This window comes from Fistularia commersonii, chromosome 14, assembly GCF_037954325.1.
Source record: "Fistularia commersonii isolate RoL2024-O1a breed Wild chromosome 14, RoL_Fcom_v1.0, whole genome shotgun sequence".
Taxonomy (NCBI): domain Eukaryota; kingdom Metazoa; phylum Chordata; class Actinopteri; order Syngnathiformes; family Fistulariidae; genus Fistularia; species Fistularia commersonii.
In genome coordinates this window covers 14,638,941-14,656,443 of record NC_141297.1, presented here as the reverse complement: position 1 = coordinate 14,656,443, position 17,503 = coordinate 14,638,941, and the positions used below count along the sequence as shown (strand labels likewise).

General features: G+C 38.6%; 1 protein-coding gene across 3 annotated transcripts in view; it reads right to left on the bottom strand.

Annotated features, from left to right (window-relative positions):
* The window catches only part of plxnb1a (plexin b1a), a 77,324-nt gene that overhangs the window by 55,611 nt on the left and 4,210 nt on the right, over positions 1-17,503 (bottom strand). For all 3 annotated transcript variants that reach the window (XM_086159942.1, XM_086159943.1, XM_086159944.1), the window contains exon 2: positions 7,575-7,699. The gene's annotated coding sequence lies outside the window, so the exon portion shown is untranslated. The remainder of the gene's footprint in view (positions 1-7,574; positions 7,700-17,503) is intronic.

Sequence of the window (17,503 nt, the reverse complement as noted above, 5' to 3'; positions counted from 1 at the left end):
GTCAGTGTGTACGCAAGCAGAGGCTACAGATCTTTCATCCCAGACATGTTTCATCTGCAGCCAGAGCACCCATGCAGATGTAATCCCACTGAATCCCTAAAAAGGGACCAGTGACAGGCGTTCCTAATTCACCTTTCATTTTAGATCGTGCTTTACAGTTCTAAAGGGTTCTTACTCTTTGTGGTGCCATGGCTGGAACTACCAGTGTGCCACTGTGTGCATTATATAACGGAAGGCATGGCTGGTTAAACAGCTTTAAAGTGGTGATGCTTTAATCAGCACAAATAAATCTTAGCGACAATTAAAAACAATCTTTTTTTTTGTTATGAACGGTCTATATTTATAAAAGAATTGACATTTGTTGAATTGCATGGCCTTCATAAAATGAATAAATGATTAAATAAATATATTGAAAAATTAAATTGATAATATTGCCCAATGGAAAGTACAGTTCTTTATTTTGAAAATCAATATAAATAGAATCAAAATTTCAGACCATTAAACAGTCAAAATCAAAAATGACTGACCACCTAGAGGCAACTGGGATGTCAATAAACACTACAAGTAAAGCTCCGGGTATCAAGGCTGTGTAACATTATCAGTACAATAATACATCTAGACGATATCTTTTTTCCTGTCCCTCGTATTTTATCATGCTTACTGGCACTTTGACTTTCAGTCACAGAATACGATGAAAAGCAGACGTTAAATATTATAGAAGCAGACTCATGTCTCAAAGCTGACAACTGGCAGTACCTTATATATACAATTTGTGATATTTGCTTTACAAAAGAAAATCCTTGTTATGACCACTGTGCTCAGTCTTGTTGAAAGACAATCATTATTAAGATCTATCTAACATATACATACATACATACATACATACATACATCATAGGAACGTACATACACATATACATAAATAGGTTAACTAATATTCGCCGTAAATGAAATTATAAGACTTTAAGAAACCATTCTGATCAGGATTACCAGATATCAAAACTGTCAATACAGCAATAAGCAAGTGTAGCTTACTTTTTGGTGTGTCTGCTATGCGATCACAGAGCAATTACTGAAGATTATTATTTTGAAGCCACCAGAACCTCTACAATGGCACTCGCCTGTGTCCCAGAAGATTCATCACTCAAACACAACTAGTTTAGTTTTGAGGGTACCTGCATCCAGCTGTGTGGAGCAGCAATGAAAATGGTTGAATCGAAGTCAGACAACTTAAACTCAAATGGGAAGTAAAGTATTACTGTCTATAACTAGCAAAATGACAAAACATTAAGAAAAAAAAAGTACACACAAAATTATGAAAAAAAAAAAAAAAAAAATCAGCAAACACAGCAAACATAGGTTGTGACAACCAATTTAACGACGTAGCCAGATTAAAAATAAAAGAAAGTCAAAATCAGTGAGATAACAGAATCAAACAAACTCAGTCTGAGATACCCCTCGTGTGTTTTGAAGCCATGCACAAAACCACAAGTAGCCATTCCCTGTGGAATTGAGGCTTCTAGGCCTCTTAAGGTTGGCAGCCAAACGGTCAATTCCCCAGGAAACAAAAGTAAATGTTAAAAGAATATGTTGAACTGTATGAACTCAATATAATACATGACCAGTAGAGAAAGAACAGACATTTGAATTGATCAGATGACGAGATGAGATGAGACGAGATGTACTTTAATAATCCCATGCTTGAGAATTTTTTTTTTGCAGCAGCAGCAGCAAGACATACAAGGACAAGACAAGCTTAAATACATGGAAAAAAATAAATAAAATAAGTAAACTCTGCAGTGTAAAAGTATAAAGTATGATATAAAAAAAAAAGATCAATAAAATAATAATCTTACTGACCACAATGTCCAGCAGAATTTACATGAAGGAATGTTTGTTATCTGAGCTACCATTCCAGAATTTTTAATATTTCGTAAAAAAATTATTATATATAATTCTGTAATCACAGATTTTTATCATGGTAACGTTGTTTGCTCAAGTGACGTGTGGCGAAGAAGAATTTGATTCTGTCAAATGTAAAATAAGGTTGCTGACCGATTAAACATTGCAATTTGATATCTAATCTAATGAAAGTTATAATCAAAGTTCAATATTGCTGCATTTATAAAAGACATCCCATCTGCACACAGTCTCTAAAAAAGGCATCTATTTCTCCTTTGTCAACTGTGATTATCCAACACAAGGGGTCAGAAAGAAGTGAACCTTATCCAAGATTACATTGTCAGTTGGGTGAAGTTCACCCCATAAAGGTCTAAAAAGAATATTGATCAAGGTTGCAGAATGGGGCGGGGGACATGCCCCATTGTCAGATACTAAAGAATCTTGCTGACAATGGGACACAAAATATGAATACAAATTTGATTCATGGATGAAAACTGTGGTAAAAATAATTGGGGATGAGAAAGTTTAAATAGTGCCTATATGCCTCTAAGACAGTTGTCCTAACTTCATGAAAGTTTCCAACCATGATAATGATCTCCTGCATGACTGAGATATGACATCATCTGCAAACTAAATGGGGATGTTTTTGGGTCATTTAAGGGCATGAGGTAGATATACAGCAGAGAAAATCGCCATGCTTAGTGACCAGAAGCTGGATGATGAAAGTCTGCCAACCAAATGTTTATGAGATTTCCTGTTCTGCTTAATCAAAATGACTTCAGCTGGTGGTTATTTGGATGTGGGCAGGTGGGAGTGATATCCGGGCCTTCTGTCAACAAGCCATGTGACAGACAGCTTCATTAGAAAGAAAATGGACGCCCCCAGGGGCACGCCTTTGTCTTCCCTTCTTTCTTCAGCTTCCTGGGGCTGAGAGAGAGAGGACAATCTGAGCGAGTCTTTTAGAGTGGGAGGTCTTCAATTGTCAAACGCGTAATAGACTGCGCTCTCTCCATCTTTACCGCGAACGAAGTCCCTGGCAAGTATGTCATGAACGCACACGTAGCTTATCCATACTGCTGGGACATAGCCTACTATCTTGACCGCTGGCAGAAAATCAAAGATGATTGATGAGAGGAGCCTGGCTGTGTCTAACCTCTGAGGTGTGTGATTGTGATCTGGGGGACAAAGGAATTATCGCCAGAGGTTAAGCATGCGAGAAAACCCTCAGGAAGGCTGGAGGAGGATTCAAAACGTAATTGATTACACAGATGGATGCTCTTTTTAGCAATTTAACCACCAATGTCTTTATGATGCCAACGTCTTTGTGTTGGGAACATGACCTTGCACATCCCATATAGATATTTTCCAAACAAGTTGTGCAACTTTAGCATGTTTGAGAGAATAATTAAATATAAAGAGATCAACACGCCGCGTTGTCAGACATCCATACTGCCACCACCTGCGGCGACTCCAAAGGGTGTGTGACTACAAATCAGTAAATCGAGACAAACACCAACCAAACTGCACCAGGAAGCGTTAAGAGGTCTTTGTTCGAGAAGGGGCATGGGCACGGACCCAACACTAATATGGCTAATGGCTTAGGGAACCCCACTGCTTCTTTAATTGAAGCTGTCTCTCCCTCGTCCAGGGGGGGAGAGGGAGTGGAGAACAAGATAAGAAACAGCAAAGAAGAGAGAGCCAGAGGTAGAGCAAGGTAGGGAGGGAGAGAGAGAAAGAGAGAGACGGACAGAAAATTAGGAGTGCGGGACAACTCTGATCTTGAAAAGCAAAAGGGGGCAGTGAAGGGAATTCAATGCAGAAGTGCAGAGGGTTTGTGTGTATGTGTGTGTGTGTGTGTGTGTGTGTGTGTGTGTGTGTGTGTGTGTGTGTGTGTGTGTGTGTGTGGAAGATTGGGGGCAGTCATCAAAAGAACTGGGCAGCAAATCAGAATTTCCCCTGAGGTCTGAGGACACCTGGGATCATCAATGATTGATCAAACTATAGGGTTTAACTAAGGGAGAGATGGGTTAAAAAAACAGAGAAGAGACAAGAAAAACAGAAAGGGAAAGCGTGCATGTGTGTGTGGGGTGTGTGTGTGTGTGTGTGTGTTGATACAGGAGGAAAATGAGAACACAATAAAGCAAAAGATTCAAGTTATATTGACCTTCTACCCCATCCCCCAAAAAAGGATAACATTTTGACACTTTCTTGCATCTCAACCTTTGTCATGCAAACTAAACCTTTGTTATTAGATGCAAGAAATGCATGTATTGATAATACATTCATTGTATTTTTACATTTTATACAGGTGATGCTCAGATCTATAGTCACTAAAATGACCAAAAAATCTACATTCATATAATCTGCTTTAATTATTTTCCGTGCATCACAGCTTATAGAGGTCCATAATTGTGTAAAAGAGGGGGTTCATTCTGAAGAGCCAGGTGCATGAGTCTGTTTTAGGTGCTGTTTTGTTTTCTGAGCACAGAATTTCTTCCCATGTAATTGTGGATTATGACACACTGAGTGTGTCATTATCGTCTTGTGTGTTAAAATGAGTTAAAAATGAGCCCAGGACTTCACAGGCTACCGCTTGTTCTTCAAAGTGCCAAAATTGTGAGTAATGGACCATTTTATTTGGTTGCCAAACTGGGGTCTAATTTAGCACTGTGTCACTCACAGGCTCTCACTCACAAATGTAATTCAAACAAAACAATCAGTGACTGTACACGGTGCATACACCATTCACATTATACATAAATCAAGAAGTCTTTCAAACAATTTCAGACAAGTATGACAAGCTTAGCACCGCGTCTGAATCCACATGACATAATTGCTGAAGATGCAAAAATCCCAGTAACCAAAACCATGCATTGGCTGTGCCCTGAACTGTGAAAGACAAGGACAATCACTTCAATATAATCCCTAAATATTCACAAGCCAAAGGGTACAAGCAAATGTGTGTTACACAACATACTGTGTGTGTGTGTGTGTGTGTGTGTGTGTGTGTGTGTGTGTGTGTGTGTGTGTGTTTGTGTGTGTGTGTGTGTATGTAACTGTGATAGAAATCCACTGATAATAGTGATATCTGCCCATCATGGATGTGAAAGACATAATGGGATATCAGTGAAAAGTTAAAGTGCTATGTTTTTTATCTGTTTAATGATACTTTTCTCAAATGTTTAAAATTTACAAACTCCCAAGCCAAGCCTGACCACGTATTTCATACATATGAATGATGTGGCCAAACAAAGGTATCAGATTTTTACTCAGTATTGGCAAACACACAATGCCCAGGTATCTGCAGTGTGTAGCCATTATGACTCAAGTGGGATGTTTACAAGTCCTTAACAGTGGAGTAATTGTCCTTAATTCAAAAGGAATTTGCTAAGCACAAGAACCAATGGTTTAGATTGTTAAACTCATTGAATTTGAGATGGTACAAACACAAAGTTCCAAGTCCAACTCCTACTAGCTTGATTTCAATGGAATAACCATGATTTCAGGACATTGGATTAAACTTAAAACGTAAAAAATAAATCATAGTTTTATGTGAGTATGATTGTGTTCGAAATATATATCTTCAACATGGTTTGCCAGCACCATTTATTTATCCAGCAATGCAATCTGGTTGACAACCAAGATTATAGAACAAAAATAGAACTGTAAAGATTAGGTTATGTGGTCAATGAACAGCTCAGTGAAATAAATTGGAGTAAGTTTTCCTTTTGCAAGATCTGTTTTAAGTATGAAATGCCACAATATATCTTTGGTGCTGAATAAATATACTGAAAAATTCAACAATCCCATTCCTTATTTCTATAGTGCTTAAGTTGTGATAAATAAATACCAATTACCTAACTGACATTAAAATACAAAACATGCAAGTTGTTTCAAAATTTGAGAAATGGCCTAGAGGTGAGAGAGCATGCTCCCTGTTGCTGGCTTAAGGCTAAAGCAGATTGGATCTGATGGTTGCCAGGCATTACAGTTGAATCTTGGCATTACAGCTGAATCTTGGAGCCACTTTAAGTAAGGGCCACTGCTTTGAAATGCATTATTAATGAGCATAGCCTGACTGATGCTTGGGAGTAATGACTATATCTTTGAAAGCAGGCCCCTTCCTTCTTCTTTTTGTTCAGCAAAAACAACACCAACATCAGGTTCTTCTGTCTGATAACAGGTTTCACTGTCTGATTCACCAAATAATTTAGTCCACATGCTTTAAATGTCCACATTTCACAGAGCATCAGGTGCTGTTTGTAACCTGCTTGGTCACTAAGAGGAAAGTTGGAGCATCTTGTTATAAAATCCATTTGTATTCTCATTTGACAATAGAATCACTTACAATTGCAGCTCGTGAGAGAGCTGAGGCTTCACAATAACATGCCGATCGTGCCACAAACTGCAGCTACTGAAATGAGGGAAAGGACTTGAGCAATCCGTGCAATTATGGCTGATGATGCATTTCCTGGGATTACATGACTTTATATTTCATGATTGTTAAATAAATTACTTTATAAGTCTATTTGTCCTTTAAAATACATTTTTCCTGCTCTCTGATTCTGTATTCTTTGATTTCCTAGATTAGGTATTTAAGAAGGGCTGCCTCTGGCCAAAGACTCTCGTTGTCAGCAAGTCATTATGCTTTTAGAATTAATTATGTTTTTGATCAATTACATTAAATATCTTATATTTTATTTTCTATTATATAGAACATAGTACTGAGTTTTTAGGGGACACAATTTTAGGGACATGAATTTACGGTTGGGGAAATTAATTCTGGAAGACCACAGTATTTCACCTATGACCTTCTCCTGGGACTTTATCCTAGCTTTATTTGTTGACCAAAAATCAACAAAAATGTTGACCAATTAGAAAATTTAAAGAAATAAACTGCAGCTGAAAGGGTTGTTGATTATTTTCATACTTCAAAATTTAAAAAACAATATAATTTCTCTGGGCTATAGCTAGCATTATTCCTCCAATTCAGCCATATCAATCCAGCCACCAACACTGGCAAAGCAAATGGTTGACACTTGTACAGCTCTTTTAGATCTTGTGTAAAAAAATGCTTTACACTGGATCACATTCACTTATTCAACCATTCACACAGGCATGGGCAGAGCTGCCATGTAAGGCACTAACCAGACCATGGGGAGACACTGGGGGTTCAGTTTCTTGCCCGAAAACCATTCAGCATGCAAACGGATTGGCGTTTTGAACTGCCAACCTTAATATTTGAGACCTGCTCTACCAACTGAGGAATAGCCACCCAACTGGAGCATTGAACCAGAAACCAGAATATTTACTATGCTATAAGTCACTATAATTATTCCTACTTAGTCGTAAATGGTATCTTAGAAAGGCTCTTGTTGTTTATTTTCATCAAAACAACAAAATATTACGGAGAGGCTCTGTAACATATTTTGATGTGATTTTTATACATCAGCAAAGTTAAAGTATGATGCTAAAACTATTCATTTGTGTGTAGTTGTGTTGTGAGATTTATTTTTTAGAAACATTTTTGGAGGACTGATGAAACTAAAATGATTTCACCAGAAACTAAGGACTGGCCAAAGGAACCGTGTTCACATGGGAGATTTCCCGTCCTCCTCATTCATCATCCGAAACACACACTAGGAAACCAAAAAAATGCTTATTGTCACTCACCATGGGTTGTTGTTAGTTTCAATTAGTGGCCGCAACATCTGACACCGGGCCACAGGAGTCTCTATTGATTGGCTGAAGCTTTACAAATGGCTGTGTCAAGGCCAACTTGGGTCAAATTGTGCACCCTGGAAAAAGAAAAGACACAAGGAATGACAAGAGGGAAGGACAGACCGAGGAGAGAGAGGCAGACACACATGGTCTATCAAGACATGCCTCTATAAGAGGAGGGACAGACAAAGCCCTATTTAGAAGAGAAACAAAATTGGAAGGCCATGGTGGGAAAGTGTAGAGTGACTGCAACGACACCCATTTTGACAACCAAGTTTGACATTTCTGTACAGTCATCTTTGGACCATAAAAATGACAGCTGGAATCCAGCTTCTACGAAGCATTAACAGTGATATGACATTAGATTTAGAGTTCTCTACACTCCATTTAACTATGAGTTACTGCTCTCATAGACGTTTCATGCTTGCATCTCAAATCATAACATTCAAAACACTCTGACATAAAAGTAGTAACAATACAAAGATTTCTATGTTTAAGGATTAAACATATTTCATTTATTTTTATATATCTAATGTGTATTTGCATTTCATTTTGACAATAAAGTAAACCTAAAGTAAAATTAGTATTTGTAACAATGTAACTGTTTCAAAATAGTATGCATTCAAATATTGGATCACCCCACAGTGACAGTGCTCTGCTGATGGAAATGACAATGGAAAACAAAATTGGTGTAACAACAAAATTGTTACACCAAACAATACTTTGGTGTAACTATGATACACGTAACATATCGATCCATCTATTGTCTGCCGCATATCCTACTTGGGGTTGCGGCAGATGCTGAAGCCTATCCCAGCTGCGATGAGGCAAGAGGTGGGGTGCTCCCTAGACTGGTCGCCAGTCCATTGCAGGGCCACATATGGGAAGAGACAACCATTCACTCTTTCATTCACACATCCGGGCAATTTTCCCAATTTTTCTAATTGCTGCATGTTTTTGGACTGTGAGAGGAAACCGGAGAACCCTGAAGAAACCCACCCAGACATGTGAAGAAAATGCTAACTCCACACAGTTAGGTATTTCCACTGCAAATTAAGTTTTCTCCTTTGAGTTCACATTTTAGTAAAGACAATTTTATGTCCAAAGGTAATGACTAGTTTTTACACCTGTTTGCATCCTGCTGATCCAGAATAGCCAGGAGAAATTCAAAGGTTAAGAAAGGCAAGTGTTAACTTCTAACTGCAGCAAAAGTGTGTGTGTGTGTGTGTGTGTGTGTGTGTGTGTGTGTGTATGTGTGAGATTCAAGCAGCTGGCAAAACAGACTTGATCCAACTTCTATTCAACTGAAGGAGACAACTGAGTGGTTGAAGGAACACACGTATGCCTGTAACACACATACAGTAACAACAACTTCTTGATCTGTTTTTCATAATGTCGTCATTCTCTTTCTTGTGAAAGCATAATATTAGATATAATTAGAATAATAAGCACAGTGCATAACTTGTGGGCAGATCCTGGTGGGAGGTATCATTTGTGCAAACCCAGAATGGGGGTGTGTGTATGTGTGTGTGTGTGTGTGTGGGGGGGGGGGGGGGTAGAGAAAGCCACCATCTGTTTATAACCAGAAGCCCCATGATGTCAAGCTCATGGAATAAAGTGTCCGTTAGCAGGAGAAATTAGCAAAATATCAAGGTGTTTCTTTTTCTCTGGTGTGTTTGTTTTTCATATTTTATTTTGTTTACAGTATAGCATTGTGACTTTATGAGAAGAACTCATAATGTTGAAATGCATCTCAAACACCTTTAACCTTCTAAGGCAAAAGCACCAAGGACCCAACATAGCATTTAGGTTCTAACTGTGCCTAAGTCTGCGCCGCTGTAAGACATACATATGTCTGAAAAATGTCTTAAATTCAGCCTTTCAGTGTATCATAAATTACCCCAAGAGACTATAATTGAATGAAATTATATAAAAGTTGCAATTTTAGCAAAATGTTCTCCCTATATCTGTGAATTCTTAGATAAATTAATGCCCCTTTACGATACCTATAATTTGCTTAGCAAAACAGAAATGAAAATACAGTAAATTGGTAAGACAATGTGAGTGTAAAATGGTCACATAAAGGCATCAACTTGTGTATTTTCAAGACATTCATAGTATTTATTATTCTATATTTACCGCCCCTTTCTTCCGTGAAGTTAGATAAAAATGTCAGTGTCTGTGGGCAGCAGCAGAGCAGGGTGGAGTTCGGAGATTAAGAATAATTACCCAGGAACAAGTAACCTCCATCATGCTGAAACATGTCAGTATGAGGACTTTACATTTTGCTGATGCTGACTTGGGCGGCACTGTGGTGCAGTGGTTAGCGCTTTGGCCTCACAGCACGAAAGCCTTTTCTGTGTAGATTTCTCCCGTGGCTGCGTGGGTTTTCCTCCCACAGTCCAAAAACATGCGGCGGGTTAATTGGAAAAAAAAAAAAAAGTCTTTGTATGTGGCCCTGCGATTGACTGGCGACCAGTCCAGGGTGTACCCCGCCTCTTACCCGATGACAGCTGGGATAGGCTCCAGCATCGCCCGCGACCCTGAGTGCCGGATAGAAGATGGATGGCCTTTAGAATTTTAAAGTTAATGTTACATGAACATAAGGGCAATTGTCTAACAATCCAATCATGCACTGGCTTGCAAGGACGTAAAGGGAGAAAGATCACCAGTATCCCTCATGCTTAAATATTGGATAGTCTTCACTTCTTAAAATCCTCTTCCATAGAAAAAGGATCATAAAAGTTTCCCACAGTGATCTGTGCTGCCGAGCCGTGTTACAGGATTGCAAATACATGAAGCTATAAAGGGAGGAAGTAGAATTATGTCTTCCTGCTTGCAAAACACATGAAGCAGTTGATTGAGCATGAGACAAACATGACTTGATGCAACTGACATTTGTTTATAGTCCAGTGGATTCTGTCTAAACTTCTGGCCCAAGTGTGAACAGAACTGTCAGCAGTTGCGTGATAATCTGGGATGAACTGAGAAAGAAGGACTGAAACAAGAAGCTGTCACATTACAAGTTTCAATAAAGATTTGCTTTCTGTGTTTGGTAATTTCCTCCCGTTCTCTCTAAGTGTGTGGTTGCGCCGCCACTACAGTCAAAATCAATACCTCTCCAACACACACACACACACACACACACACACACACACACACACACACACACACACACACACACACACACACACACACAAACACACACACAAACACACACACAAACACACACACAAACACACACACACACACAATTTTGTAAAGCCTTGGAGTGTAGAGCTGCTAATAATATTACAAACAGAGCATTTGTCTAAACAGAATCATATTATCTAATTCTCGTTAAACAAAAGAGACCTTTTTTTCTTCCTGTTATCTTGTCTCTGCTCAATTCAACATTGAATGCGATTTATGTGGAAGGAATATAGACACTAGACAGTAGCGGGCTGCAGAATTTGTATTTGCATTATAAGTCCAATCCAACTGCCAATCAATGTCTGTCAATATTTCATTTCACATTGGATCAAGCACTATGTATTTTCATTAGAAGACAGTAGGCATGAAGTCTTATTGTAGGGTCTTAATGTATATAGTGCTTACAAACCTCTATATTTATTCAATCCATAATGTTTTCTATGGTATATGACAACTTTGATGGATTTATTTTTGTTTTTTTTTTTTGTTTTATAGCTGTACTGCATTTGGGACCATGCATCAGCAAATATTCAAAATTAATGGTGTCTTTCAACAGGACATCCTGAGTAAAACCTATATAACAGCCTCTTAAACTATTTGCTATACAACCAGCACTTGCGCACTCAGAGCTGCACATCCTCCAATACTGTTTACAATTCTGTGTAGGTTTACAGTTCCCTGCAGTGTTTTCATTTCCCTGGTATTACATCACGTTACTACAGTTTGTTTATTCATCCATCCATCATCTGCGGGTTATCCTGTATTTGGGGTCGCAAGGGATGCGGGGGCCTATTTTTTCCCTGTATATGACAATAAACACTTATATACAATAAACACATTCTGAAGTCTAAGCCACTGATACACTATTATGTGGTTATTATTTTAGGTCTTCTACTAGGCCATTATTTAGTGCTGATTAAATCGTAAAATATGTCTCTTTAAAAATCTCAAACAGGTGATATGGTACTAAAAGTTGATTAGAGAGTACTGTCAGCATTGCAACTGACAGATCTGTCATGCACAATAGTTTGTTACAGAGGCCCTTTTTAGAAACTCCAAAATGATTATTTTGTCCTCTATCAATCATTTTGACTCCATAGCGTGTATAGGTAGGGCCTGAATTTAGGGAAAAAAGTATCAGAAAATATTTCTCGATGGATTATTGGTGATCACATTTCAGGCAGTCTAGAATAATCACTGTCACTGCAACCTAGATAGTACCCAGACGAACATTTAATGGATATAATTTATGCATCAGACAATAGTCCAACCCTACTAAACAAATATGCTATAGAAAAAAAACTTGCTCTAAATAGTGGACCTGTTCTACTTAAATCAACAACCCAGACTTCATCTTAATAAGCATGCATATAATCATTGTGGCTGACTCCAAACTGGATCATAGACTTTTTGACAATCATGGTCAAACCAGTAAAACAAACCATCTCAATGATTTTCTCATCAGTCTGGAGCAGCAACTGTTTTTGGACCAAACATACAAAAAAAAATCATGGTATTCTTTGGTTCATTCTGGCCAAAGGCTAGACTCTTTTACAAAATTAGAGACCGCTGTTGAAGACAGAACAGGATCCCTCTCTACTCTTCATCTAATAGAATTGAATGAGCAGCCTCACACAAAGGCTTGAAATAGTTGGTCAGACTGAGTTGGTGAGTCTGAGACAGAGTAATTTAAAGCTTTATTTCAGGTTCAATACCAGCCTTCCCAATTAATCTCACATTGAATGAGATAAACATTTCCTGTTGGGGTGCCAATTCACAGCAAGTGGAATGGCATTATTTGGAGTATAACAAACTATCAAGCAAAGAGCGTAATATCATCGTCAATGAGCAACTAAAATCAGGCGTGGTTGATACTCATCAATTCCATTATTCCACAACAACAATGGTACCATATACTGTTCGGTAACAATTCTGTTTTATCCAACTGGTGGAAAAAGGTATATATCTCATAATCTATTAGCTCATTTAGTCAAGACAAGGTGTCAGTTATGTTGCAGAGTGCCAGTTTTGACTTTCCAATGGGACAAAGAAAAAACAATTGCAGTAGCTTTGAGTCATGGCTAGACAACATGCTTGTACCAGGTGATTGAATAGCAGAGACAGCATCTAACAGAACAGAAGTGCAGGTATGGACATTTAGATACTTAACTTCTTTTTCAACAAGCCTGAAAATGGAAAAACTTTAAGTTCTACTTTGAGTTAAGATATTTCAGGTAGTGGCGCGCAAACCTGGTGGATGCATTTGTTAGCTGAAATCACTTTTGAAATAAAATGCATCTATGATACAGTTCCATTGTTGTCACAAAGCTACACAATTAAAAAGCTACCAAAGTAGGCTGGCCAGTTAAATCTCTGGGAACCATCTTGCTTTGTTTGGACATGAATTGATTGGGTTAATAATGTGACACTTTTACAGAGAGGGAAAAGAAAGCATTTATTCAGCTATTTGTTAATTTATTCCTGTGTCAGCATACCGATATCAAATATTGTAAAGATCAAAATCACTGTTGTGTGTACAGTGCAGTCAAACTGTAATGTTCTGCAATGGCAAACATAAACGAAAACATAACAATAACTTCCTTATAAGGTGTTTGTAAAAATGGTCCTTTTATTTTGATTTATTTATCTATTTATGTTTAATTTATTTACCTTTGAACTGTTGTTACGCTAACCAGTACCCCGGACAGTGGGTGTCATCCAGGCTGCTAAGCAGACTAAGCCTAAAGGTATTATGGTTTAATCTTCATCCTTATGACTTTCCCTCTGCTTTTCATTAATCAGTGGGAGAATTAGAAGGTTTTACTTTAACAGAAAGCATATCCAGTGAGCTGATTCCAATGTAAACATTGGGGAAATCCTCTTTAAACACATCTCTGTGAGGAAAGAAACATTAACAAAACTGTTATGAAGAGAATATTTGCATTGTTTTTTGTCCTCTGGCTTATTTGAAACTTGAATTGCCAAAACTGAGAACTCATAGCTTGAGTGGCCACTATAATTGTTTCCTCATAACGTTAGAATTACAAAAAAAATCAAAATATAACTTGGCCTATAGATAACAGTTTGAAAAGCATTATGCTTTTCAATATTAATAAAAGTCAATCAAGACACCAAGCACCAAGATCTCATGGGAGAAGAAACTAAAAAAGTAAAAGTCTGAGACTTGGTTATGTGAACATATTTTAATTCATCATTTATTTGCATTTTCAAACTGGAAGCATTGTTTCTCTATCAAACTTAATCTTAAGTTGACCATGTCTTCAAACCCCATGCCTTTCAGGAGTAGAAAGCGTTTCATTAATTCATTATCTATACCTTCTATTTATTCATTATCTATACCACTTGTCCTGCACTCAGGGAGTTGGAGCCTATCCCAGCTGTCATTTGTACACCTGCCATTCAATCACAGGGCCACATATAGAGACAAATAACCACTCAATCTCTCATTCACACCTGGGTAATTTTGGTTCTCCAATTAACGTTCTGCATGTTTGGAATTGTGTCAGAAAACTGGAGAACTTGGAGGAAAACCCACGCAGCCATGTGGAGAACATGCAGACTCGACACAAGAGTCCCCCTGTCGGAATTGAACCAGGGACCCTTTTGTTGACTAGTGGAAGAACTAACCAGTGCCACCAAGGTGGAATTTTCAAGTCATTATTTCCATGGCTTGTGCATTGGTAAATAGGAAGAAAGACACCAACGGGAGAGGATAACTTCCTTCACTTGGACAATATGGAGTCCACCCAAAACAAAATGTGCCGTAATTAATAGTTAGCCAAAAGACAGCTATCAATAATCAAAGGTGCTCCTAGGCAGAAGTGGCCCTTGAGGAAAGGATTCTTATTTCATCCTCATCTCTTGAGTAGCCTAAGGAGATTTTAACCATCCGCTACGTGTAGGGATCTAGACTGACACCCTGAAAATCCCTTTCTGGTGAACAGATGAACCCCCACATGACAGTGCGGGCCCCAGAGTCCCAAGATGCACTTAGCACCAGCCTGGAGATCTAATCACTTTGTTTTACCAAACATGTAATCCCAAATCCATTTGCTCAACTGACAGCAAAGTAAATCAGCCAAGCTAGTTTTGTTGGATCCCTCAATTCCCACAATGTTATCTTGACACATGTGCCACTGATATTGATCGTCCATTGACAGCTCGTAATCATCTATACATGATTAAAGATCAAATGTATTCAAACACGCATCTATTGTTAGTTTCAAACACTTACATATTGATAGTGACTGTGTGTGTGTGTGTGGGGGGGGGGGGGGGGTCTCTTTCAGGTGGTGCTATGACTGAGGACTTGTGTTTAACATGTCACCAGGCAAGACAAATGCATTGAAGGATTTTTTTCCAGAAAGGGAATGCTCCACTTGTGAGGCAGCCGAATTACTTGCATAGCTCTGCAGTCTGAAAGCAACTGTCCGCTTCTTGCAACTGGATTTTTAGGGGCAACAGGTTTGTGGGAGGATGGTTTGTGTTTCTGGTGTCAGGCAACATATGTAGGACTAGATACTCAGCAGCTCAAATATAGACATACAGTAAGTGAATGGCTATTCATATAATTCTTTATGTAGGTTGATGGCTTTGCTCGTAAACCCGCAAGTTTCGATATCTATCCGCATTGAAAGATGAAGGTGTTTGCAGAGAAGAAGCATAACTTTAATAAACCCCCTATGTCCAGAGAACTCTCTCCGTTGCTGGAGCAAACATTCAATAAGAACATTGAAGCTTTGGCTTTGACCGAATCTCAGAGGTAACAATGAATTATGCCACCGCATACAGCGGACATTAGTATGTAATCTAATTCGAGGCTGGGTAGAGAGGGTTAAGGCCTGAGGCAATAATCTTGGGGAGGGCAGCTGGGGGTTTAAGGTTTAGCTAAGAGGCTGGGCTGAGGCTCTCTGGGGAGAGGGGCTAAGCCTGGTGGCATGGCACATACACAACTGTCTCAGGGTTGAAGGCTGGTTTTGTACAATAAAACCACACCCTGTGTCTTTATTATGACATGTGCTCTTCTCTCCAGAAAAACAGATTACATTTCAAAAATATCAGGATTAATTTACTGAGGTTCACTCTTGACCATATTGTATGACACTTTTCTAACACGGAGTCTGATCCTCCCAAGGAAACGAAACGGAATAGAATACATATTGTTTTTTAATTTTTTAATCAAGGACAATGCATTTGATTGAGGGATGGGGGGTGCAGCTCAGATAAAAGGTGCCATCTAGTAGCTAGTTATCTTCAATTAATCAACTGACAAATCTGATAGGGGCCTTGTAGTTTGATTAATTTATTCATGCAGAAAGAACAAAAACAATCTAAGATGTTAGGGGTTTTGTTTTTGTTTTTTTTGCCACACCTTTTTCCAGTTTTAAGTTAATTGGCCCCAAAAGCGGGCCAATTAACTTAAAACTGGGAGAAAAAAAACAACTTTCAAGGCCAATTCAACTCATCTGAAGTGAAAACCACTCCTACCCTTTGAACAAGCTGCACAGTAAGCTGGCAAAGTGAGGACTTTGAAGGAATCCTAACACACATTTGTGGGAAAATCTTTCCAAAATAGTGGCCAATAGTGTACAAATTAATGTATTCTTTATGATTAAGAGCTTTTGCAAAGGTCATCATGAACTTGAATGATTTCACCTCCCTGAAATCTAATCCGATCACCTTTGAGTCCAAGTTGTCATTCTGTCGGCCAAACCATAATCTTACCACTGAAACCTGAAAATATAAATCATCATCAATGTGAGTTACGGGTCCTCTCATGCCGAAAACAGAAATGTTAGCAAGGCAACGCAGCAGAATGATGTAAAGATAAAAGGTCAGAATATGTCTGTGTTTAAGAATGAAAAAATAGTTATTTGACTTCTTGATAAATCACAAAGGCTAATTTTACATAGACTTGCATTCGGTGCACAAAGCGGGATTGTTAAACAAACTCACTGACTCATACATCCAGCTGAATCAGAGGCTGGTGTCAGAGATCCAACTTCTATTACCCCACCCCCCCACCTCTAGGCTTCTTTTTCTTTCTTCATAACGTGATAATTTTGAAGGAGAGCAAGCAGAGACAGAAAGAATGATGACAAAAAATGAAGAACCATCCACTCAAAAGAAAGGCTCAGGACAATAATGAAGCTCTGACAAATAAAGGGAAAGAGACAAAAATCCATGAAATGTATTTGGAGTCCCTTTAATTAGATCAGAGATCGGAAAACAATAGTCTATAATGAAGTATTATGTTCCAATGGTCTTCAAACCAAGCAGTATAAATAGCATCTATATGAAGCATTTTAGGGTGGAAATGAATTCCAGGCCCAGATAATATATTGTGCCACAGTGCATTGTTCCACCCCTCATCCAGACAGACAGAGACAGGCCAGCCAGAAAGAGTCACTCAGTAATCCCTCGCCAGCTTCCCACCCGTGCTCACTGCCAAAAGTGTTTGCTGGAAACACCGTCGCTGTGGCCTCTTGCTGCTGACATGGTGAAATCACGGTCCCTCAATCGACTATCTGAGCTGACCTTAGGACCCGCATTGTTCGGGCTGAATTAATATACATATCTATTGTCAAGTGCGATCCATCTGGGAAGGATGTTCATATTGAGGTGTCAGTACCATAAAAAGATGAAGGGGAGGATGGGGAGGTTGCGTG